This window comes from Carassius auratus, unplaced genomic scaffold, assembly GCF_003368295.1.
Source record: "Carassius auratus strain Wakin unplaced genomic scaffold, ASM336829v1 scaf_tig00001733, whole genome shotgun sequence".
NCBI lineage: Eukaryota > Metazoa > Chordata > Actinopteri > Cypriniformes > Cyprinidae > Carassius > Carassius auratus.
In genome coordinates this window covers 172,628-200,173 of record NW_020523388.1, presented here as the reverse complement: position 1 = coordinate 200,173, position 27,546 = coordinate 172,628, and the positions used below count along the sequence as shown (strand labels likewise).

Genomic DNA, 27,546 nt, shown 5'->3' with positions numbered 1-27,546 from the left:
CCATCAAAACTAATTTATCTGTTCACAATAAAAAAAGGGGGTACAATGTGACGTACGTAATAACAGCCAAGACATATTTGAAGTTTAATATACTGTTATGTGGAGCAAGATTATGGACCAATGAGAGTTCATGATTTCTACTTGCCCTGTCAACATTTTTACTGGAAGCAAAGGAAAGCAAAGAAAAACAAAACAAAAAATATAATTTTAAATGTGCTTTTAAATAAAACGGCATTCTTAAAAACAAATCATGGCCAGTGAGATATTTTATTAATATTTATCAATTCTCCTGTTAAAAACAGGTGTAGCAAAACTGTAGACTCTGAATGTAAACATTCCAACAGAGGACATTACTGAGCACCCATCTCCAGTACAGCAGACAGTACACACACACACACTGCTACAAATTGTCCTTGGCTTCCTTCCTTCGCTTTGTAGGACAAAGACAAGCATTCCAGCAAGGTGGATCTCCAAGGAGCTGCTTGAAGAACCACTGATCTGTTTTTGTTTGCTTCGGCAGGGGTTGTTAAGTGTTAGCACTTCTATTGACTGGCGCACTTCTGCCGCCTCTCCTCTGTGTGAAATTTAAATGCAGGATAAACATGAGACAGGAGCACATCAATTATGAGTTAGAAAAAACAAGAGAGAATGAATATGCGAGGAGAAGAAAGGAGGAAAAGAGCGTAGTGGCTGTTGTATGGGATGCTGGCTGTCTGGAAGCAGACATATTTAGGACAGGTATTATTAATAGAACATAGGCACATTTTCTCTGGTTTTATTCAAACATACACACACTAGCACTTTTAAACCCCTCCACCTGATTCACCTTCTCACCTCTTCAGATTGAGCTCTCGAAAGTGGCCAGTACAACTCCGTGACATACAGTACAGTCTGTACTGATCGCTCAGTCTGGGATATCTTTTTCTTACACTTCCTGTCCTGGTCTAAACCTTTCTTTTTTCTCAGTTTGTCAATCTATGATACCTCTGTTGTGAGCCTTTTTCCACTGCTAACCTAAATGGTGTATAAATATCTCGAAAAACATAAGGCTAAATTGCAAATTTATACTACATATACCCTCCATCCAAAAACACCTTGTTCTGCATGAATCATATAAAATTTACTTTTTTGCAATCAAAATGGCAAATTTTTCAAAATTTTTTTTTTTACTGTAACAATTTAAATACCAATAATCTAATAAGAATCAACATTGAGAATAATGGGGATTACAAAATAATAGTAATAATAATAATTAAGTAAAAGTAAAACATCTGGGTTCTAATGAGAACATGGTATTGAGAACGTTGAAAAAATTTTTCTAGGTTTTTCTAATTTCTGCTTATGTGCCTAATTAAAATTAAATCAACAAAAAAAAATAAAAAATGAATAAATGCCCTGATAAATAGGTCTAATTTTTTGTACGTAAACACACACACACACACACACAGTACATACTGTACATACATTCCATCAACTCGTTTTCTTTTTATAAATGAAAAATGACCCTATGACCTTCATGTTCTCTATTTATTTCTGTTCTATCTACTTTTCTTTTCATTTATTATGTACACTGCATTAGACTAACCGAGAATTCACAACACTTACATTTTATCGTTCTTTTGTTGGTTTTGATGGCTTTTATTGTCCTAATTTTTAAGTCACTTTGGATAAAATTATTTGCTAAATGATTAAATCTAAATGTAATGTGTATATACACACATACATACAATTCTAGTAATCGATTTGATCACACAGACACAAGCTTCGTCCTATTCATAACGCACTCCCTGCATTTGTCGCTCACACATAGCTTACTTCTGTAACCCAGTGCCCTCAAACACACAGCATCTTTCCCCAGTCCCCACATACAGTTATTCTCATGTGAAGGACACAGGCAGGCAGCCATTGCTTGTAAAGTAGAGAGAGATTGATGAGGAGAGCTCATCTGGTAAATAAATATTTGCAGTGGTAGATTTGATTCACTCATCCTTTCTCTCATCAAGGTCCCTCTCTTTCTGCCCATCTGCTACACATTTGCGCATGCACAGACAAGAGTGGGTGGCATCTTCACTGGCGCAAAGTGATAATCAAACACACGAATGAGACTGTTTAAAATACATGTACAGTGGACCCAAAAGTAATTGGGAACTCAAGTCACACTTAAAAATGTAAGAATGTCATTGCTTCACATAACAAAACATCAACTGTAACACTGTAAAGAGAAGCACAGCCCACACTGAAAACTCACCGTACCCAAATCCCACTCCTCATCTTAAGCATCAAACATAGATGAGCAGATGCTAATTGTGGAAGTTGAGAGGTCTGTGTTTTATGAAATTCACAGTTTACAAAGAAGTGATACAAAGAAAAAGTGTACAGAAAAATATTCAGAATAATGTTTTTCCCATAAAATCAGTCCAAAACAACATTATACCTTAGTGACTCATTGTGGGAAAAAGCATCTGCAAAAATCTGCGTCACGTGGATATGATTCCTACATTGTTTACACTTTGATCTGAATGTAGAAAACGTATCCGCGTGGCACAGCTGAAAAGAATTGCACGTTGTTTATGTTCAGTTGATACTCTCCGAAATAGCGCATGAATGATGCGGAGGAGACTAATTGTTGAATAGTCTTTTTTTTTTCTTTTGTGCACAAAAAGCAATCTCACAGGTCATATGACACATGGATTATTTTAATGTCCTTGTTATGTTTCTGGACCTCGATCATGTAAGGACACTTGCTGTCTATGGGAGGGTCAGAGAGCTCACGGGATGCAAAAAAAATCGTAATTTGTGTTCTGAAGATGAACACAATGATGATGTCTTATGGGTTTGGAATGACTTGAGGGTGTGGAATGACGACAGAATATTCATTTTTGGTGAACTATCCCTTTAAGTTAAAAAAAATATTAAGTTATAAAGAAAGTTATAAAGAAAGGATTGTCTGTGTATATGTTTCTTGTTAAAAATGAAACTCACTACAGTCATACAGTAATTTAAAATTTCAATACATTTTAATCTCCTTTAATTATAAATTTAAAGGGGTCATGACATGTGAAATCAAATTTGCCTTGATCTTTTAGCGTATAATTGTCTTTGTGCCATTAAAAATCCAGAAAGTTTTTTTAATAATACATACTTGTACCCATAGGCTCTTACCCAGATTAACCAAGTTATAGCTCAGTGTGTGTCCATAATTTCCATGTCCATTTCTTATAGCAGCAGTCAATATGCTTTATGTTAATTACTTGTGATTAAGGTCTGTTTTTGTAGCTGATAGGGAGAAATGTGATATATACATTGGATTTTAACTAATCATTAGGCTAAGAAAGAATGTCAAAATGTATTTATGTAGAGGATATGCATTTCTAGCCAGTTGTAATCAAAATTTGAATATTTTTGTTAGAAGCTGTGAATATGATTTATACGACTGTTTTGTGTCCATTTTCGTCTTGTGTCCTTGTTTGTAATTTGTGCCTTGTTGTCCGTTTTTGTAACTGAAGACCCGGAGCAATATAATTATTCTATTTAAGCTAATTGTTAAATGAGAATATAATGTTTAAGATATTATTTGTTCTTAACTAAAAAAATGAAAAGATGCGTTTCTAGCCGAGGTGAACACGCTGAGCGTTCATAATATTTTTAATAGGCTGAATGCTGATGATGTCAGTATTTTTCATGCACATGTATTGTGTCTATAGCGCCGTTTCTGTAACTGTGTAACTAAAAATAAATAAAAGGCATAAATTCTTCACTACAATCATAAGTGAACTCATGTGCAATATTTACAGAATACAATATTTGCAGAAGCTGTCAATAATGAATGAATAATGAATTTATGGATATAATCCATTCTAACTTAAGATCCTGAGCAACATTGTGAGTAAAATGTTTGAAGGTATAATTTGCTTATGGCAATTAAAAATTAAAAACAAGTTAAATTGGGTAAATCTTCTAAACATATTCTAAACTGACATATTCCAATTTGTGTTAAAACACACTAGTCATGCTTATTCTGTGCATTTTAACATGTTTTGTGTGAAATCATGTTTATTTTGTTAATCAAAAGTGTGCTGTCACTTTAATTGAGCATCAGCAGTGCAGCAAAAAATAGACTTCGAGCCGAAACCCCCGCTTCACTGCTGCTCACGCGACGCTTCTGCTAGACGCTCACGCGCTGTTCCTGCTGCTGGTGTGAATGCACTCATTGATCAACATGCACGGTGAAATAAATATATGCTGCTCACGCTTGCAGTGTGAAACCGGTGTTAGAGAGAATTTCAAAATGAGGGTTAATAATTTTTCCACATATTTAACATATTTGTTTTTTTTAATGCAAAGAACTTTATTAAGATTATAAGTAAACCTCAAGACACACACACACACACAAATCCATGTCATGACCCCTTTAATTATAATTTTTGAATCCTGTTCGGCATTTCAATTCAAACACATAAGATCCATAAGCAGGATGCAACTATGAAGTAACTGCAAATCCGTCGCCTGTAAAGATGACTACCCCAGACTGCAGTGACAAAACACCTGCAAAACCTCATTGTCAGGTTTCCTTTTTTGCACAGTATATCCGATTAACACCAACTAGAAGGGCTTGCGGATGAAAAACGGAAATACATTAATATAAACTCTGAGCGTCAGATTACTGGAGCTTGTGCCAGAGAGAGATAGGGCTCACTACCTGGGAATTGTGCTCTAATTACGGAGCAGGAGTGTGGATCAAGTTCGTGCTCCCGCTGGGACTGAGGCTCAGGGTGAGTAAGATGAGGGGGTTTAGTTGTGATTAGCACTTCGCACGCCCCTCGAAATGTTGACCACAGGATGGAAGAGTCAATCTCACATATTGCCTGGTCTGCTTGTAACTGTAGCTCTGGCTCTTCTCCCACTGAAATAAAATCCAGTCTCAGCATATGAGCTGAAATGTCATTAAGATGCAATTAAGATGTAAAAATGTCTGTGATCTCAATAACAGGACTTGTTAATTAGTGTCAAACTAATAAAACACTCACACAGAGCGGATAATTAAAAATAAATAAAATAAATGATAATAAAAAAAGTTTTAAATACTACATTTTCAATGTAGTTTCAGGCTTTTGGACCTGACTGAACTCAGCCAAGACATGGCACTCCCTGTCAAAGTGATGGTTGATGAATGGATTAGTGTCTCTCCCTGACAGATTCTCATAAACTCCACAGACAGTTCATGTGTCTCTCTGTCATGTCTCTCTCTCCTTCAAAATATGTGAGACAGAGTCACACTCCTGCAGGACCGGTCAGCGTCTGTGCGTGTCTCTCATTCTCTCAGTTAATGAACATTAGGCTGTGCTGTGTCTGGAAGCGGATTCATCCGTTTCAAGCTATTCCTCCTGTCTCTCAGAGGTGAAATCTTTACTTGGCTTTGACAGGACTTTCATCAAAGCTCAGCGTGAGCGAGGGGCTGCTGGCTCAAAGCTCTCCTGTTTGTGAACGCTGGAAGAAAACAGATCTTTCTCTTTGGCCAGTTAATCAAAGCCTTCAAAAGCAAATGATTTCAAATAAAAAGTGCCTTTTTAATGAGTGCTAATTGTCTAGAATAGGGCAGCTAAGCAGAGTTAGAGATGTGGTAATTTTCATAAAAAGATATTTCGGACATGAGACATAGAGCCAAGTTATGATTTTATAACTTGCACATTAAAGATCGAAATCCCTGTTGATTAAACATGAAAAGCTTAAATATTGATTATTGATTTGTGTGCACAATGGCCCACATACATGATTGACATGACGTGGCAGTGGTATAAAGATACAACAGAGCCATTTGCCAGAACAGCGGAACACTTTTTGAACAGAGTTCCATTTTAAGAACCGTGGACCTGCTTCGCTCTTATTTATATCACTGTCAAACATGACAACATTTTATTAATATTTTTCATTTCCAACACAAATCCACCATTATATTATTAAACCAAAACCAAACCAAAAATTCACCTTAACTTAACGATAGCCAAGAAAACACATCCAATAAAATCACTATGACATCAGTTGGTTAAAAGACAAAAATGGCTCAAGTCATTATTTTATTATTATTATTATTATTTTTTTTTTAAAGCATCATTGATTTGCACATGCCACTTGTAATCTGATGCAATTACACTGATAGATTTTTTTAAGTGTCTAAATAATTTTGGGGCTACTGTGCACATCTTCAAATACACAGACAATAAAAACAAAGCCCTCTTGTTGTGTTAGGATGCGGATGAATGCCCAGGCCACGAGCCTCTGAGTGATTCAATGCTGTACCCTCTGCCTTTTTTCAGTGACTCTGATTGTGTGTGTGTATGTGCCTCTCACTTCACTGAGCTCAGTTAACAGCTGACTAATATTAGATCAGCAACGAGGGCCTGTCACAGAAAAGCAGTCCCTTCGGACTTTCCACATCCCAGCCCAGTTTCCCCACAGTTGTTCCCCACTACCCCTGAATCACTTAGCAGAGCACAAAACACACCAGCCCCCACAAATCACATTACCTGTACCTTCTCAACCTACACAACAGAAAAACAGCCTTAAATCCGGTCTGCAAAATCATAAAGGTCCTTATTAGCAAAATTTCTATACCTATTACTCCTTTTTGCAATGATACGAACCTACAGGTGTCAACATGATTTATGAAAGGCAAAAGTATTCTAATTGTCCAGCTGTGTTCCTCTGTGGATTGAGGTTTTTCCCTCAGACTAGCTCAGGGGTTGAGATAATGTGCAAGGGTGTGCGAGATGAGCTTGTATGCGCTTCGCTCATTTGATGAAAAGCCTGAAAAGCTGACTTCAAAGACGCTTAGTGGTCTTCTTGTGTGAGCAGGTCTCAGTGTCTGGAGGGGATGCAGCATTGGCTGTGTGACACCGTCTATGAAATCCTGTTAGTCCACTTCAGGGCAGAAATCAGCATGGGAGAGAGGGAGAGTGGGAGAGAGAGAGAGAAAGAGAGAGAGATGCTCTATTAAGGATGATAGGATGCCCATCCCACAACACCTGCAGGCCTTCCACACACACTCCTGTTATTGAGGCATGACCTGAATTGAACTGTGTCTGAGCAAATATATAATATTTCTTTAGTTGAGAATCAAAGGATTGGTTTAGTTTACCTGTGAAACCCAAAAAGTTTCCTTGGTATTTTTAGGGTGTTTCACCGATTCTAGACATTTTCAGCTTAAAAATATAAAGACTTTTATATATATATATATATATATATATATATATATATATATATATATATATATATATATATATATATATATATATATATATATATATAAGTCTTTATATTTTTAAGCTGAAAATGTCTAGAATCGGTGAAACACCCTAAAAATACCAAGGAAACTTTTTGAGTTTATAAAACTTACTAAATTAAAATGTATTTTAATTTGTATGCGTTTCTTGTTTAATACAATTTTTTTAGTCGTGCTTGCTAATGAAAATTTTACTGTAACTCACTGTATGCATATTTTCAATGACACAATAACTAACTTACATCATACCTCAAATTAAACTACGATTTGTTTTGTAAGTGATCTAATAATCTTGGTTTTGCAAATGAAAAAATGGGTGAAAAAAATAGCCTTGCATTGATCGAGAAACCAGATTCAACTTAGGTTTAAAAAAAATGTAAAAATTTAATTACTTTGGAAATGTTGCATGCCAGATTGGAACTTATGTCATCCAGATGAGCACATTGGCTCAATGCATTTGTGTCAAGTACTACGCCACTCTGACTTTTTTGTTTTTATTTAATCAGACATGATCCCAGACTTTTTAATCTGATCTAATCTAGTCAAGGCAGTGTGCATTTATATCACCTGGGGGCAGCAAAACAATGTTCTGATGCTGCGTCATTTTTACCACATTTGCCGTTTTTTTTTTCACTCTCTTCACTTAAACCTGTTGATAAGGTGAGCACAGCATCCTCCCGTTACCACTACAGGATTCCAGCCAGGTCTATGACACGCATCAGATATCCAAGTGCTCAGTCTCGCTCTCGCTTTCTCAGAGACCGTAAATGTGATGCGTCCTCCCATGAGAGCAGTAAGAGAGAGGCAGGTGAGCAGAGTAGAATAGAAGTGCTCTGGTACATCTGTACGTGAAGAGCTGTCACAACATTCTGTATCACACACACACATATACACACACACAAAGACATCCCCACGCATACAATCACATGCAAACAGACATGACAGATATGTGGACATACATACAGTATACAGCAGGATTGTGCCGATAGACGATAGTATTGTGTAACGACGATAGTCAGAGATATCGACATAAGCAGATTTATCTGTCGATAATCAAGACGATATTAGGTTCATTTTCCTATTAATGTATTAGATTATAATAATAATAACTATTATTTTTATTAGGCGGCTTATTATAATTCGGCTATCAAACTGCCCAGCAATTTCAATACAGCACCGCATTTACACACACACACACAGTACGGCCTATATATGTGCAATATTTTAAACGAGCCTAATGTCACAGTTATGTTAGAAAGAATCTCATTCTTGTTTCTGTGGCGGTGCGTCGGTCTCGTCATGAGGTGCGTGGTCCCGAGCGATGTATGACTGATGCAACAGTTAAATTAAACTTTACTCCAAATATATGAACTAACCTGTTTTGAATTCTTTATATTTAACGTGTTCGTTTATGCCCAATATTAGTGTTAAACCGTGGGACTTTAAATGAAATCTTCTATTGATTTTCACCGTTGACTGATTTTGCAGAACATTTTAGATTGATAACTTTCGTGTGCAGGTGCAGAAAATTTTTCACAGGACGCGCGCTATGACAGTTGCGCCCTACTATATATGAACGAGCTGTTTTAAATACAGTATTTTTATATTTAACGTTAGTTTATCAGTATGTTTTAAAGTATATTTTTTAGATTATTGGTGATTCCATAGGCTCTCTCGCACACCTGCTTGGTTTAAAACCTCAAATAGTTATGATATGACAAGAACAAGAGTCTCTCTCTTGCTCCATCCATGCACGATAATATTGTGTATCGTCGATCTCACAGGCTGACGATATGACGATTTGAAAAATGACCATATCGCATAACGCTAGTATAAAGCCATTACTGCAGACACAAACACTTGCAATCTCCTGAAGAGTAATGGAAATTCTGTCATTCTCTTATTTTAAATCTGTCAAATGTTTATTCTTCCATAGAACACAACAGGACAAATTTATCAAGAATAACCTTGACACACTTTTCCAAATAATTAAAGTCGAATTCTGTCGAAAGTCAAAAACGATGATAATTTTTCCACTTTGAAAGTAAAAATTGAGGTACACTTTGAAGATATAATAGTTACCCAATTAATTAATTAATTATCATAACTCAGCAAAATAGCGTAACATTTATTTTATTTGTGATACTAATATCGCAACACTACAAATGCTTTTTGTTTCACCCCGTGCCATCTTAGTTCCATTTAGGTACTTTTATTTGTGTAATATTTTGAATTAGATGTTGTATTTACTTTTATTATTAAGTTTTAGATTCCTTTTTTTCATTTTTCTTAGTTATGGTTGTTTTTATATAAGTGTAATAAAAATTATATATATATTCTTTTATTTCACATAACATTTTTAAAATGGTTTTAGTATGAGTTAACTAAAATAGGTTTCCTATTGTAACCCTGGTTTCATCCAGCACAGTGTTGTGGGCTTTGGCCTTCATTTTGTATTCTGCTCTCGAAGTGTAAAAACAACAGACACTGTGATCTGGTCACCCAATATAATAAACAGTTTCCCATGAATTATTCCACTGTTCTACAGCAGGAATCTCTAATTTCTCTGCCCAAATCTACACCATTCACATCTCTCTCCCACCCCCATCGTTTTCGGCAGGGGCGCTATAAAACTTTATTTTCTCCTCTTCCCTTTAAATCCCTATTAGCATTCTTAACCTTGGGAATGTTTCCAAAGATAGACAGATTCTTTGTGTCAAAATAATGGTATTTTGAATTACCCCTCCATGTCTCAAAAAACCCAGCTGAATCCTGAAAATCGTCTGTAAACAACCTTCTAAACCTTAAAGGTACACAAAACACAGACTTAACGCATACAGAAACAAAAAGACTTGCAGTGAAATCCTGAACACAGGTTCACTCACACAGGTCCGGCCCAGCGCATAACCCGCTACACAACAAATCAGGTTAGGCATGTGAAATATTTATACGCCGCACCTGCTGATGCCTCATATTTCATTTGGTTGTGTGGCACGTGGGCTCATCCCTCCTCTCGCTGGCAGACGCGCCTGGCGTGAGGACATGGGGAGAGGAGAGATTACCTCCAAGATGGAGAGGCTCTTCCCTTGATATCTGAGCAACTCTACAGAGGGTCTGCCTCATTATTTCCTCTTTAAACGAATTGAGTTAGAGGGAGAGGAAGACAGTAGAGATCGTGATAGAGCAAAAAGAATCAAATGAAAGCAGCAGTGGGAAAATAGAGAAAGGCAGAGTTAAAGAGACGAGCTGTATGCTGTAAGGTTTGCTATATTAACATATCAAAACTTACCACAGCACATCGTTTCGAACATTTCTCTACCTGATCTGAATGTATGGCAAGGTGCCTCTGTTCAGTACAGATCGGTTTTAACTTTGTGTGTTTATCTAAATAATAACTCATAAGGCTTGACATTTTAGTAATAGTGCCTCATTCTGTAATTTATCTATAAATTACATCCAGAAGGGATGACTAAGAAACGTCATATGCGCTCCTTGCATGATAGAATTCATTATCGCTGATGCTCAACAAGTATGAAGTATCATTTTTATACAAACGTTAATGAGAAGACCATCATACAAGACATCTTTATTAAGGATGGAAATTCATTATATTATTTACTTGTAGAAGAGCTCAGTGTTCCATGCATTTTTTGCAAATAAATAAATCAATTAATTAAAAAAAATGTATGCAAGAACTGATTTCTGCTGTGTGGTATCTTAATATTTATACAACTGTTTAAAGTATGGGGCTGGTAAGGTAATATGCTCACCAAGGCTTTATTTATTTGATGAAAAATACAGTAAACAGAAATATTATAAAATATTAATTATATAAAGTTTATATTGATTAATGCAATATCTGTGAGGCAGAATTTTCAGCAGCCATTGCTCCAGTCAACACATTATCACCTTCAGAAATTATTCTAATATGCAGTTTTTTTTTGCTCAATATGCATTTGATTATTTTTGATTATCAATGTTGAAAGCAGTTTTGCTGATGAGTATTTTTGTGGAAACTGTGATACTTTTTATCAGGATTCTTTGATTAATATAAAGTTCAGAAGAATTACTTTTTTTTCACATTTTTGGCAACAGTTGAAAAGTTTTGATGCATCCTTGCTGTATTTAATGCATCCTTGCTGTATTATTTCTTTGGAGGAAAAAGGCATAATATTTGCTTAGAAATTGAGCAGCAAGAAAGTATTAACTATTAACTACAATAAAAATGTAATCTGTTACTAAAGTCTGTTTATTTATTAAAATAAAAAAATAATTTATATTATATATATATATATATATATATATATATATATATATATATATATATATACGTATGGATGGATGGATGGATGTATTAAACACAACGAAATAAATAAGGTCCAAATTACTGCTTATTAATAGTTAGTAAGGTACAGTATTTAGTTTAGGTATTGGGTAGGATTAAGTATGTAGAACATGGTTATGCAGAATACTCCTTAAGTACTAATAAACAGCAAATACGTTAATAACAGGCATGCTAATAAACAACTAGTTTATAGTGAGAATAGGACACTATATTAAAATGTAACCAAATAAATAAAATGAATGTACTTCCAAAGTCAATTTTTAAATGTCTTATCTTCACTTGCAGTCCTTTCTTGGAAATGAGAGACATTAGACTACCATGATTACATTTTATTATAAATAATATAAATTATAAATCTTGAAATCTAAAATTTTGTGTTAGTTCAACTATACTTTGCACATGGAGTACAAAAAGTACCTTATCAAAAAACAGGGGGGAAAAAAACCCTTGCTTCTACAACAGCACAAAGAGAAGCAGCAGGGGGATATGACACTCTGAAGATCAAACGTCCTCCACTTCAGCATCTGAATTTTTTTTTTTTGTGCTATAAAAGCAGTCTCCCTGTCCTGATAGACCAAAAGGTCTCCGTACCCACAAACACCTTGTACAAACTGAAACGAAAGAGCATCCACAGCACGGCCTAGCGCCTCCGCTAATGACTGGTTGAGCGATGAGTCGCACCGTAAGTAAACACAACCAGTTTCCAGAACATGCAGACAGATGTTTTCTCTAATGCTGTTGGATAATCCCTTAACCCCTTGAAAAACAAGATCATTACTGCTATTCCACACGCTGGATTTCAGCCATTGGTCCTGACATGCTTTTAGCCTCCAATGGGTTTGATATTATGCAAATAGGGGTTCTCACATGCACACCCACACAAACTGACAAGCCGAGTCGATCTGGTCATATATGTCTATATGCATCTATAAGGATCTTTCATGAACATAAATATGAACTGTAAGTGAGGTAAACTGAATTTTCAGGCTTATCTGAAGGGGCTTATCACGGCTGGACCTGGCATAAAGGCAGAAAAGGGATAAAGTATGTCCAGTGGTGCGCGTAGGGCTTGAAAGGTCGGCCGTGAGATTTGAGGGTAGATCATGCATTACTGGTAATTCGTTTACCTTCTGTATGATTTTCTTCCTTTTGTGGAACAGAAAAGATAATATCTTGAAGATTGGAAACTTTAGACCCCACTGATTCTCATTGGCCGGACAAAACAATGCATTTTTCTAAATATCTCCTCCTGTGTTCATACAGGTCACACAGGTTCATAACGGTACGACTATCGGGTCACACTTAATTTTAACGCCCAATTCTTGCTATTAACAAACCATTAACTACAACTTTTGCCTCAAAAAACTCTTAATTTGCTGCTTATTTAGTAAGGTAGTTGTTAAGTTTAGGTACTAGGTAGAATTAGGGATGTAGTATATGGTCATGCAGAATATGTGCTTTATAAAACAGTAAATACTAAGCTAAACTGAATATTAATGAGAAATTGTCCCTGTTCTAAAGTGTTTCCTACTATTCCTTTATAATACACATGCATTCAGATGCACAGTTTTTTTCCCTGCACATTTGAATGTTTATTACAAAAAGCTTGCTAGATATGACAATGTGTAGCTTAAGATTTAAGACTCTACAGACAAGTATTGTATTCAGACATATCAAAAAAATAATAAGGTTCAAGTTTATTCATTAAGCCACTTGATTTCAAAATCCTTTGCCGTGGAAGTAAATGACCATCTTTATCTACATTTCGGTTCACTCAGTATGTCAGTCGTGTCATTCTGATCACAGAAATCTATTTATCTTTCCATTCACAGTTACTCCTCTGTTCTGTGAAGTCATTTTTGTTCCTTTCTTCTAGTTCCCTCTTTTCACAAATTTCTCTAATTTTGTCACTTCTTGCTCTGTGCTCCCCCAAGCATCGTTAAATAATATTTTACCCTTTTTTACACTTTAAAGGCTTTTGCACACGGAGTTCGATTAAAATAACTACAAAGTATATTCAAATAAACTTTTTTGGAGCAGTGAATGTCAAAGCATGATAATGTTTTCAATAATAAAATGTGATAACACCGTTACATTTTCAATGGACGGACTATGACACTACACTTTCTTTCCACTGAAATCCATTCATACGAATATGACAGGAAACGCAAGCTCAGAAGTTCTCCCTATGCTTCTCACTTTGTCCTGTGCACAGTTTTTCAGGAAGCTTTGCAGGTAGGTTTCTTGAAGCATCTTGGAGTCCCAAAATGATAATTGTTTTAATAATTAAGAAAACACTAAATACGAACAACATAGTTTTCTCAATAAAGAAGTAAAAAAAAAAATGTACGTCAGGACACAATGCAGTATTACAGTATTTCATTCGGAAAAACATGGAGCAAAAAATTCAAATAGGCCTTAAAATCTTGCTTCCTTATATATGTTCACTCAGAAAATGCTGAAAATGTCTGTCTTTGTCAGGAAGAGATTGACTGACTTTATGTGCTAGAGGGCATAGAAGTGACTGGCCCACATATCCAATTCCAAACCGGAGGCACCTTCTCACCCCCTTCAGTCTCAGAGAGGTTCTTCGCGGTTCTTTGATTTGAGGAGTCTCATGTGCTCTGCACCTCCATTACCACCAGCAAGTCTGTGAGACTAAAGTGGTAGCAGCAAGATGGGTTTTCTGAGGACACGAAGGAAAGAAGGCTGTGTGGTGTAAAACCAAGTTCAGACACTTCCCATAACAAAACAAACCAACATTCAACTTTGCTTTTAAAGCCCTGCTACATAATTTCATATCATAACGTGAAAATTAATCTGAAGACATTTGTTGTCAAGCACCACAGGCACAGAGATCATGGTGGTAAGTGGATGAGGAAAATATGCAAATTGGAGTTGCAAAGGCACAAACAATACAGAAAATTATAGTTAGATACTTCTCTGGGCATTTGTTCCTCAATTAAACCAAATACGATTAGCAAGAAAGTGTAAGTAGATTGTAACCTTGAGGAGAGAAGATGAGCTAAGAACCCATGCGGTCTCATGATCAAGATATGTACTCAAAAGCCATTCAAAAATATTCCACAATAAATGCACATATTGGAGATTATGATGGTATAACACTTTTTGCTTTAACGTCAATAACTCACTGATTTACTTTATCCACATTTATCTGTTATAAAGTAAAGTACAAAATCTACAAATGATCCTTAGACTGTAGTGATGTGTCGTTCGTGAACGAATCGTTTAGCTGAACGAATCGTTCTCGTTCACGCAATCCACTGACTCATTTCTCGTTCAGTGAAGTTCCTCCCTCAACAGCAGCGTGGCGCTATAAGCAGCGCATGCGCAGCTCAGTGAACCGGGTAATTACTCAACCTCGAGCCAATAGCCTTTGAGTATGAGATGTGACAGAGTATGTGATTAGTTGAATGTAGTGAACGAATACGCCCTTCAATGAACGTGTTTCATATGAGTCTGAACTAGATCTAGAGATCTTATCGTTCGTGAACGAAATGACTGAACTGATACACGTCATTCGTCAACGAGCTGAATGAACAGATACACGTCGTTCGTGAATGAAATGAACTGGTTCGTGAATGAAATTAAAGAGTAAACAGGGTTAGTCTGCTATTTAGCATGTCAATCTCAGAAAATGCAAAGCGCAGTTACAGGTACTGTGCACATACGCTTGTTTTGATATTTAGCATACAGAACTCCACATTTAATCCCTGATTTATTAATGTGAATATATAATATACAAACTGTCTGACCAAAAAATTTAAATGCTAATTAGGCAAGAAAACCTTGTGCTTTGTTCATCTGAACAACTTAATTAGACTTTATATATTGAATGCGATTATACACACATTTTAATAAAGTCAGATCCGTTTTTGTAACAAGTTAATACGTTCGTTGACTAAAGACATAACACATAATAAACTTTTTTTGCCACCTGCTGGCATATTTTGTGTAATATGAAGAAATGATCACTGAACGAATCAGTGAACGATTCTGAACGAATCATTTTGGTGAACAAACTGAAAATGAACAAATCTCTAGAAAGAATCATAATTTCCATGACTGCTAGACTGTCTTAAATCACAAAGAGTGATGTTGTTCCAAACTTGAATCAGTTACAGTTTCGGTCAATTTTGCACATGCACTTATTTGCTAATCAAAAATACTTCTTCAAAATTGGTATTATTACAACTCCCATCATCTCTTGAACCTCAGTTGGTAAATTCTATTCTAGGGAATGAAAAATGCTATTCTAAAAGTGCAAGAATATTGAAGAAAACATGCAATTTTAAATGTAGTACAATAAACTCCAGTTTACGGGTTGTTGCCGTTTTGAAAGAAAGATATTTGAAATAAATAATACATTAAATTCAACAAGAATGCATTAAATCGGTGAAAAGTGACATTTATATACTAAATATCACTCTTGTGACAATATTTAAATATTTATATTTTGTTCTTCTGAACTTTATATTTATCAAAGAATCCTGGGAAACTATCCCAGTTTCCAATAAAATGGTTCTCAATATTGATAATAATAGAAAAAGATCATGTGGCTGTAAAGACTTGAGTAATGGCTGCTGAAAATTCTGCTTTATCATCATGGGAATAAATAACATTTTCCAATATATTTAAAAATAAAATGGTTACTTTAATACTTTAGGGGGGGGGGGGGGGTGAAATGCTATTTCATGCATACTGAGTTTTTAACACTGTTAAAGAGTTGGATTCCCATGCTAAACATGGACAAAGTTTCAAAAATTAAGTTGTTCGTTTGAAGGAGTATTTCTATTCCAAAAATACTCCTTCTGGTTTGTCACAAGTTTCGGAAATATTTTTTCGAGTGTGGCTCTGTGTGACGTTAGATGGAGCGGAATTTCCTTATATGGGTCCTGAGGGCACTTCTGCCGGAAGAGCGCATGCTCCCGTATAGCAGAGCACTGAGAGCACAACAGACGTTCACTGATCAGAGCGAGAGCGTCGCGAAATGTCACAAAAGGAGTGTGTTTTTGGTTGCCAGGGCAAGACAACCCTGCACAGATTACCAAAAGAGAAACAGCATTAAGGGACCAGTGGATGGAGTTTATTTTTACAGAGCATCAACGGAGTTGTGCAAGTGTTTGTTGTTCCCTGCATTTCGAAGATGCTTGTTTTACAAACAAGGCCCAGTTTGACGCCGGATTTTCACATCGTTTATTTCTTAAGGATAATGCAGTCCCAACGAAAAAGGGTCACGATCATGTGTTGGAACCGCATGCGGTGAGTAAAACTGCTTCAAATATCTCTGTGTTGTTAACTTAGCTATCGGCATTTACATCAAGTAAACAACATGCGATGTTGTCATCAAACTGCACTTTCCACATGTACAGCTTAAAAAAAAAAAAGACCGCTAAGCAAATACATACAGTTTCAGTACATACCACATAGAGACGTTGTTGCTGATGCTGCTCTTGTTAAATTTCAGCCTCTGGATCTGATTCTGGATCATAAATATATGCTGAATCTGACTGTAAGCCATGGTTTGTTTTGGTTGGTTTTGTCCTCACAGTAATGTCACAGCTTCCAGACGCTGTCAACGCAAAAGTCTACTGGCGCTCGTGATTCTTTAGCTCCGCCCACACATCACGCCTCCAGCCGGTCGTGTTTTTCCGGGAAAAATCTGTACAGACTATCTTTCTCTTATGAATATAATAAAACTAAAGACTTTTTGGAGTTATGAAGGATGCAGTACTACTCTATAGATACTCAAGATTAACAGGATATTGAGTGAAAACGAGCATTTCACCCCCCCCCCTTTAAACTATTAATATTTTACAGTAATTTACTGTATTTTTTAATCAAATAAATGCTGCTTTGGTGAGGCTAAAAGGGTTCTTGTAAAATACTTTTTTGTCTTACTGACCCCAAAGTTTTGAACAACAATCTTTTCTACCCCCAAATTATTCATATAAGATTAAGCAAATAATTAAGTAGTCCAACTTGGAAGTTTCAACATTAACTGAACTAGATTTGCAACCATACTCTGCAACACTGCTGTGCAAGGGAACAGGATGTTTATTTTATTGTTTCATAAATAATAAAACCCAACGCCGGCGAGGCGGTCTCCATGTCTAATTAGCCAGGTCTGAATGCTACACAGCAGTTTTATATTTCATAACCATGTACACTCTCTCGCTCTCACACACACACACACACACAATTAAACAACGATACGTGTTGACAAACTTCTATTAGAGACAGTCTTTTCAGTTTATGAACAGCTTACGAAATCTATCGACTGCTTTTGCAGTCTGAGCGATGGTTCTAAAACCCAACAAGTTGCGATTTGCCACACTGACAAGACCAATCAAATCAAACTTTTGGTCTTTTTCTCCAGGTTTCTATCTTCATTATTTTTAGCCGTTTCTTCAACCTCCGTTGTTTCTTCCTTTTGCGCTTGAGGCTTTATTTAGTAGGCTTCAGTAGATTGAGGTTCCCCGGGAATTGCTGAAGGTAAGGTTATGTTCAGGTGCAACCTGCAGGTACTGGTTCTCCTCTTTGCACCTCAGTGTGATGTTCATAGCATGGATCTAAAAGGCTCCTTTCCAGGCACCCGAAAATAAAGTACATAAAACAATTTGCCCACCTGCTATCGCCTATGTTGAAAGACCCAACAGAGTGGACGGCAAAAGGAATTGAGGAAAGTTTACAGAGAGAATCTTTCAGCTGAAAATGACATGACAGCTTCCCTGCTAACATCTGTAAGCGCCGTTATGGCCATCTGTAAAAGTGACTTTGACTGCAGAGGATCTCAGGCAAAAGGTCTTCAAGAAATCACACGTCTTTTGAATCAAAACTGAGAGCAGATGACTGCTGACCATCTGTTTTAAAGTCATCTAAAAAATGACTGAAAGAAATTCTACATATGACTTTAACAATGATAAACGACAGGCAGAGCTGGCAGATCCTTCGCATGTTCCTTCTTATCATCAATTATTTTGGCTACAAAAATCCCTAAATGTCATTGTATCTGATGCAAAATATCAAACCAAGTGGCATTTGCAAACAAATTATGTAAGAGTTTTTGTCAAAACCTCACTTTTCGAAGACATTTTGCAGTTACATTTAACCTTTAAGTCTGAAAAATCAGAGAATCCAAATACTTTGGCTTAATTTTGAATCATTTCATTGATATAACTTTACAGTTAGGCTTAATTCATTAAGAGCATTTATTAGTTTAGGTTAGTTCCTATAGATTTAAGTGTAATGACCAACTTTTGATTAATCAATTAAAAGTTGGACAAATTTTGTGACATTTTGCATTAAAGTGTGAATTCTGCTTTTTTATGATTGGATAAAAACTATACTTCATAATTTTCCTGCTTATGTGTCCACTTGCCTGATGTGAACATTAAACATCATACCACCATTGGTGAAAGGGACAGTGTAATGCAAATATTTTTGAAAGGTCTGTGCAAGGGTATTGTGACGTTCTTGCGAAACCAGTGAGATCTGGCAAGACACATCATATCTCGTGAGATCTCGTGCTACAAGATCGACATACCCCTATTCATTGTACACTGTTATTTTAAACAACCTGAAATGTTAAGAAATAGAAACAAACATCCATTGAACGCTACTATTACCATTTTATAATTTTAAACATAATTTTGTCAAATGTTGTTTACCTGTACTTTATTCCTTTAAAATAACTGCCATTTGGTTTGATATTCTGAGCAATAAAATTATGTAAAAGTTTCAGTACAGAAAATAAGCAAAGTAGGAGTCATCAATATTTTCGGTCCATTTAGTCAGAATATAAGTACTGTATAAGTAAAATTTTAAGTTTCATTCATCTAAAAAGTCAGTCAACTTTTAGAAGAACATTATCCATGATCCATTTCAGATTTAAAAAAAAAATAGAAGAACGGTACCCAGCCGACTCTTGAGTCTTGAATTGAACTGTTCAAGGCGGTAAATTCGTTCCACAAGCCGCTTTTGATAGCTCGAGCACAGCACGCTCTCTGAGAAGTTGCTGTTTGGAATTCATCTCCTTTAAAACACTAAAGCTGAAACATTACACGTACTGTAAAATAACATCCAAGTAAACTGGATGGCCTGAAATTCTCTCACACTGAGCCCTGAGACCTCCTCAACATCAACTACTCAACTAGTCGTCCATCCACTCCATATCTCTCTCTATATCCTTCACCCTTTCCCCCACAGTACTTCATGCCAGCGAGACAAGGCAACACACTGGGCGTGTAGGCAGGTAACTCATTACACAGAATGGCACGGCAGCTCATTAGTCATCGACACAGACCGAGCAAGAAAGACATGGCGAGTGAAAGCGAGAGAAAAGGGAGAGAGAGAGAATTGGCTTGTTCTTCCAGTGGCTGCGGGCCTGGTGATCTCTCCTCCCAGTACGAGCTCCTTATGTAAGAACTGAGGAAGACAGACAGCTGGGACTCACAAATACACACACAATCATAGCCCTGCTCCTGCCACCTACAGCTCAGCTGTGCAGTCTGAGTCGGGAATAGGGATTGTCGGCCCCATGCCAGGATCTTTCCTCCACAATAACTCTGACATTTCCCCTACAGGGGCCGTGGGCCGTAGCCTGGAGATAGCAAAATGGGGCCAGGCGTCAGATAGAAGGCTCTAACGGTGGAACGAAACTCAAAACATTGTCGGATAAAGAGCGCAAGGAGGTATCTGTCCCCATCCACATCGACCGGCCACAGGAGCACACTGTGTTAATGGGAATGATTCATAGGCTTTTGAAGGAAGAGTTCTAAGAGTCCTAAAATGAGAATTCTGTCATCATGCCCTCATGTCAATCCAAACCTGTATGATTTTATTTTTTTTGGTCTTTGAGCACAAAAGGAAATATTTAGGAGAATAGAGACGTCTTGTTTATAAGAATGCATTTTCAATGTTTGTCAGCTGAGTGATTGACACCAAGGTCAATCCAATCCCTCAGTCTTTCCATTAATATCAAATTAAATATGACATACACCCTATTAAAGGTCAATTACAGATGTTCTGAAGTCATACAGAAGATGTGTGAGGAACAGAGAAATATTTAAGCTAACAGTCATCAATTTTATATACACTACCATTCACTACCAATATATACACTACTATTCAAAAGTTTGTGGTCTGTGAGATTATTTTTTTTTTTAAACAAAACTTTTTATTTATTTATTTTTTTTTTAAGCAAGGATGCATACATGTCACATTGAAAGTAAACATAAAAAAAATACATTTCAAATAAATGCTGTGTAACTGGTTTCAATAATAATAATTATTACAATAATAGATAATAATAACAAATTTTCTTGAGCACCAAATCAACATTTTAGAATGATTTCCAATGGATCATGTGACACTGAACACTGGAATAATGGCTGCTGGAAATTCAGCATTGCCAATAAAGAAATAAATAACATTTTAAAATAATAATCATAATTTTAATAATTATTCATTTTTTGTAAAATAAATCTAGTCCAGCTCTTACTTCACTCAATGTCAAATCATATAAGGCAGTTGCTACTGATATTGTTCATAGATGTAAAATCAAAAGAAAAACAATACTGAAATTCAATGATAATGTCAATCAAAGCTTATGTTTATAAATCAAAACATTCATTAGTATCCCTGTTTTTTTTATGCGTTTTAATAAGGCCCTAAATCCACTTTTTGCTAGAAATTTTTAATTTTTCCAAATGTAGGTGCCAGCACTGAAAATATCTGTACTTCGAGAATACACAGAGTAACATCTGACTTCCTAGACATATTTTTGGACTGAAAATAATACATATTTTTGTGGGACTGAAAAAAAAAAAAAAAAAAAAAAACTGAGAATGTTAGAATCGACATTAAATATTTACAATTTTAGGTCCCAAATACCACATGAGCAAAGTGTGAACAAAATCAGTACAGCAAAACTTCAACTGTGAATGAAATATAACAGAAGCAGCAAAGATATTCTTCTAAATATATCCTCTGGAATTCCATGGAGTAAACAGGAGAGAAATAAGGATAAGAAAACTTTCATTTTGGGGTAAACTATCCCTTCAATTCAATTATTCCAATGCACTCTGATGAACTCTACAAAAAGACATTCTCTTAAGCTCATAGTCATGTATCGCTCCGTATAGAAAAACATCAGGCATATCATCTTAATACTTAGAGCAGCGCAAACACATTTGCATAAATGTTGAGGGCTATAGACAGATGAAAATCACCTCGCTCAATAGGACTGCCGAAAGGCTACAGTTGCGACTATATGCCAGCATTTTTATGAGACATTATGAGTGACGATCAATGCAATAAAAAGCCTAGACCTTTAAACAGGAAACTCAATGAAAAGCCTGTTGCTATTCTGAGATGGTGAACATTATCAAGAACATAACACTTAGTGACAGACAGCACAGGAGGAGATTTCTCCACACTCCTTATGAGCCTCAAACATGACTAAAACTGCAGGAGTCTTGGCCCAGTGCTGCGTACATGTTCAATGGGGTTCACATGAGATCCTTTCACGCTTTCCGAATCGGCTGTCGGTGTATCAAAGTCAGACTGACATATGCTCGGCTCTCGTGGTTTGTCGCAGTGTCTCTTAACAAGCCTGAACTCAAATCTGAACACCATAAAAAGATGTTCTTCTAAATGAGTTAAACAGCGACTCACTATTATAGAGCTCAGTGATTTTTTATTTAACACCGTATGCTGTTAGCATGACTATATTTAGCTGTGTGCATCATGTTTTTTTCATTGGGGGTGAAGATAGTTTACCCTGTGTAGTGTCTACCAGGAGATCTCCAAGAACAACAAAACTAAATGTCAAACAAACTAGCAAGTTTTGGGACATGCTACCATGTTACAACTGTTGTCTTACAGTCAGTGCTGAGAAGATTACCTAAAAAATGTACTCCGTTATTGATTACACATTACATGATGAAAACCCTAGTTCGTAACTTTAGTAACTCTAGCCTACTCATTTTAAGTAATGTATTCTGACTATTTAGATTACTTAAAAAAATAAGCTAATAAAATGAAAATACAGTCAAACCAAAGTTTATTCAACATCTCACATTTCACATGTTTCTTTGCTACAGTAATACAACAAGAACTCAGAGTTTAACTGTGTCAGAACAAAATCCTCCTGATGATGTCTAACTTTGTTACAAAGGTATGTAATGGATTACAATGAACCAAAAATTATTCAGCTGTTAAATTTAAGTACACAATTAGATAATACTAATTTAGGTTACCTTATTTAGGTTAATTTAATACTACCAGTTACCAGGAAATGTTTAATTTTGTTCAGTCTGTGGGGTAAAAAGGTGACATTAGCAATTAAAGATAGAACACTTACTCAAAATATTTCAAACGTAATATACCCTAATTACAAGTAAATTAAAGTAAAAAAAATGCTTTTGGGAATTTCATTACGTAATCCAGATTGCTCATATAATTATGTGGAATAAAAAAATAAATATGATCAGGTTAGACCCTGATTGTTAATCACTCAAACACCTTTTTCTAACCCTCTCTACCTCTCAGTCTCACACATACATCATTTTTGCCATTTTTAAACTCTTTTTATTGATGTTTCTAGATCTGAACTGGGTTGTGGGTGGTAATATCAGAGTGTGCTTGGATCTACACTTCGAATTTCCATCTGAGTACTTTTCAAATACTATCCATCTGAGATGGATAGTAAGCGAAATAGGAGAGTAGCTAAATAATGTCAGTGTCAGTAGGGGTTTCCGCACCGGAGGAACCTTTTCATAGTTTCTAAAACTATTGGCGGTAGTTGCTCCCTGGCGTGTTCGCACCACAGGAACTTGGAACGAATTTAATTCTAGCAACACCTTTTGGGGGAAATAAATTAGCTCCTACCACAGAGCAGGATCCAATAATCGGGATCGGTATCGTCTCCGATACTGGCATTTTCTGCGGATCGGGTATTGGTCAGACTAGAACGATACAAATCTGATATTATGTGAATTCTATTCTATGTTACGGTTGATCCACACGAAAGGCACAACAACATTATAATGCACCACAACGTTTTCGTTCAAGTGAAGCTATTCCATAGTTCCATGTAAGGTACAGATTAAAGCGGGGGTGAAATGCTCGTTTTCACTCAATCTCCTGTTAATCTTGAGTACCTATAGAGTAGTACTGCATCCTTCATAACTCCAAAAAGTCTTTAGTTTTATTATATTCATAAGAGAAAGATAGTCTGTACCGATTTTTCCCGGAAAAACACGACCGGGTGGAGGCGTGACGTGTGGGCGGAGCTAAAGAATCACGAGCGCCAGTAGGCTTTTGCGTTGAGATCGTTTGGAAGCTGTGACATTACCGTGAAGAAAAAAACATCCAAAACAAACCATGAATAACAGTCAGATTCAGCGTATATTTATGATCCAGAATCAGATCCAGAGGCTGAAATTTAACAAGAGCAGCATCAGCAACGACGTCTCTATGTGGTATGTACTGAAACTGCATATATTTGCTTAGCGTTTTTGGAAAATGACTAAGTTCCACTTTTTTTTTTAAGCTGTACATATGGAAAGTGCAGTTTGATGACAACATTGCATGTTGTTTACTTGATGTGCTTACGCGCCGATAGCTAAGTTAACAACACAGAGATATTTGAAGCAGTTTTACTCACCGCCTGCGGTTCCAACACACGATTGTGACCCTTTTTCGTTGGGACTGCATTATCCTTAAGAAATAAACGATGTGCAAATCCGTCGTCAAACTGGGCCTTGTTTGTAAAACAAGCATCTTCGAAATGCAGGGAACAAACACAAACACTTGCACAACTCCGTTGATGCTCTGTAAAAATAAACTCCATCCACTGGTCCCTTAATGCTGTTTCTCTTTTGGTAATCTGTGCAGAGTTGCCCTGGCAACCAAAAAAACACCTCTTTTGTGACATTTTGCGACGCTCTCGCTTTGATCAGTGAATGTCTGTTGTGCTCTCAGTGCTCTGCTATACAGGAGCGTGCGCTCTTCCAGCAGAAGTGCCCTTAGGACTAGGGCTGGGCAATGTGGCTTAAAAAAAAATTCTCCGATTTTTTCACACCAAACCCGATTTTCGATTTTAATCGATTTTTTTTCTATTTAAAACAAACTACAAATGTACTCTTTATTTTGTTCTGATTTTCACTTATGCAGTTTAATCTAAATTTCCCCTTTGTGCATAAGTGTAACAGGAAACAAGCCTCAAAACATGCTTGTAAACGAGATGGCAGGCACTGCCATTGTAAACAGTGAAAATGTAGCTTATCAGTTTTCTAATAACTTACAGTTACACAATGCACCTTCAAAATAAATTAAAATATAAATAAAAAATAAAATTGTGCGTCCCTCTTTGATAAAAAAACTTTTGGTTAAATAAATGTAACCAAAATGACAAAATTAGATCTATTACAAAAATACATACTTGTCATTACAGAAAGGTCTGATTTACGCACTGTTACAACAGTCATTGTTTTTTTCTTTTTTTTTTCTTTTTACATTGACATTTGAGTTCATGATTTTAATGTTGTTGTTTTTTATGGCACACTAGACAGACTGTTGATCTTTGAATAATCTCATCTGGTCACCCTAACGCTAGTGAAGTATAACCACACTTTGGAACGTTTTGCTCTCTCCGCCATCGTCACTCTTTATTATTAAGCGTGAGTTTTCGTTCTGTTATTCGTGTGTGTGCGCCGCGCTCGTTCTTGTTGTGTGTTTGTGACTGACAGTCGCAGATCTCACAGACAAACTTTTTAATAAAATCGCAAATTAGAAATGTTTGGTAAGATAAAAAGTGCACGATAACATTAAGCAAATCTTTTCGCCATCGTCACTCTTTATTATTTAGCGGGAGTTTTCGTTCTGTTATTTGTGTGTGTGCGCCGCGCTCGTTCTTGTTGTGTGTGTGTGTGTGTGTGTGTGTGTGTCTGACAGACAGCCTCCGCAGTGCGCATGACAGATTTCGCAGATCTCACAGACAAACTTTTTAATAAAATCGCAAATTAGAAATGTTTGGTAAGATAAAAAGTGCACGATAACATTAAGCAAATCTTTTCGCCATCGTCACTCTTTATTATTTAGCGGGAGTTTTCGTTCTGTTATTCGTGTGTGTGCGCCGCGCTCGTTCTTGTTGTGTGTGTGTGTGTGACTGACAGACAGCCTCCGCAGCGCGCATGACAGATTTCACAGATCTCACAGACAAACGACTTAATATGATCGCACATTAGAAATGTTTGGTGAGATAAAATGTGCACGATAACATTATTAAGGAAAAATACATAGTCCATACATTTTTTTCCCTCCAGTACCGAAAGCAGAACCGTCAGATCTTACTGATACTACAGTCTTTCATAATTTAGCCCCGGGGCCAGTTTAATACCGGGTTTCGGTACCCATCCCTACTGTTTAAGATGCTGGAATAAAATTGTTGTGCTGCTACCTTTTGTAGCAATGGCTTTTAAACACACTTTGCAATGTGGCGTTATTTGTTCTGTATCTAACACTAAAAAAGCAAACCAATTCCAAACAACGGATGGATTAAAACGGTGCCTTTCTTTGGAACGAGTTCTGCGCTGTTAACTGTCATGTTGTCTGTGTGTCATGTTGTCTGGCTGTAAGGAAAGCGGGGGGAGGGCGAGCCCACTCTGAACTACGGAAGCCTAAGGGGAGAGCCGGTGGTGGAAGTTAAAGAAAACCGATTTTCTTTAAAAACAAAATCCCCCTTAACGTCAAATTCTAGTTAATCGATAAAATCGATTTATCGCCCAGCCCTACTTAGGACCCATATAAGGAAATTCCGCTCCATCTAACGTCACACAGAGCCATACTCGAAAAAAACTTTCCGAAACTTGTGACAAACCGGAAGGAGTATTTTGGAACAGAAATACTCCTTCAAACGTACAACTTAATTTTTGAAACTTTGTCCATGTTTAGCATGGGAATCCAACTCTTTAACAGTGTAAAAAACTCAGTATGCATGAAATAGCATTTCACCCCCCCTTTAATATTAAGTATATAAGTCATATATATAAGTCATTAAATTCAAGTTCACAAACTCTTCTTCTTTCAACCTCCATTCTGCAGTCAAACTGCGTGTCGCGTTCGGTTACTAGTCAAAACGATGAAACTCTCTTCAAGAGCACACAGTTATACTTTCCACATGAGCAGTCCGGACGCAGACACAGACTACCTGTATTTATACTACCGAAAGTGTATGCTGATGGTCCACTCCGCAACAAACATCTGAACAAACAATTGCCCAGAATTATTGCACATCTTTATTGCACAATTATTGCTGTCATAGTTTTATCAACAGATTGTACAGGTTTGAGTAACAACGGCTTCTTCTCACAGCATGAACACTGTATCCATATTTCCATTTCACAAGAAAAAGTTTGTATCTGAGAGTGCACAAGAGACATGTGTGATAAATTAGAGCATGAAGCTATACCTCTAAGAAGGTATACACACCTTTAACCTGTGTAGGTGTTTTTAGCACCATTCGAGGAAATGCAAGTACACTGTGTGAGAATACCTACAAAATTAAGTGTGTGTCAGATGTGGGTATATAACATGGAAGTAGGGCTGATTGTGAGTGTGTGTGTAAATCAACTGCAGCTTTTGCTGTAATACATAGCAGCTTGCTCTCATTAGAGCTTAAAACCTCATTTTGTTTAATCAGCTTATATTGCGGCTAGATTTATACAACCTCTTTTCCGCACACTGACATGGAGCTCAGTCTATCACCAATCACAACAGTCACATCCTGTGAAGTCTCCAATCTCCAGTGTTCTTCTCAGTCCACAACACCGTTTCTAATCCATTCTAGTCACTGTCTGACATTTTATCTCAAATTTGGGAGTTGTGCCTATAGCTG

The 27,546-nt window shown here is 36.5% G+C and overlaps 1 protein-coding gene across 3 annotated transcripts in view; it reads right to left on the bottom strand.

The window, feature by feature from the left end:
• LOC113069522 (2-(3-amino-3-carboxypropyl)histidine synthase subunit 1) overlaps positions 1 to 27,546 on the bottom strand; it is an 89,524-nt gene that overhangs the window by 38,911 nt on the left and 23,067 nt on the right. The window lies entirely within an intron of this gene.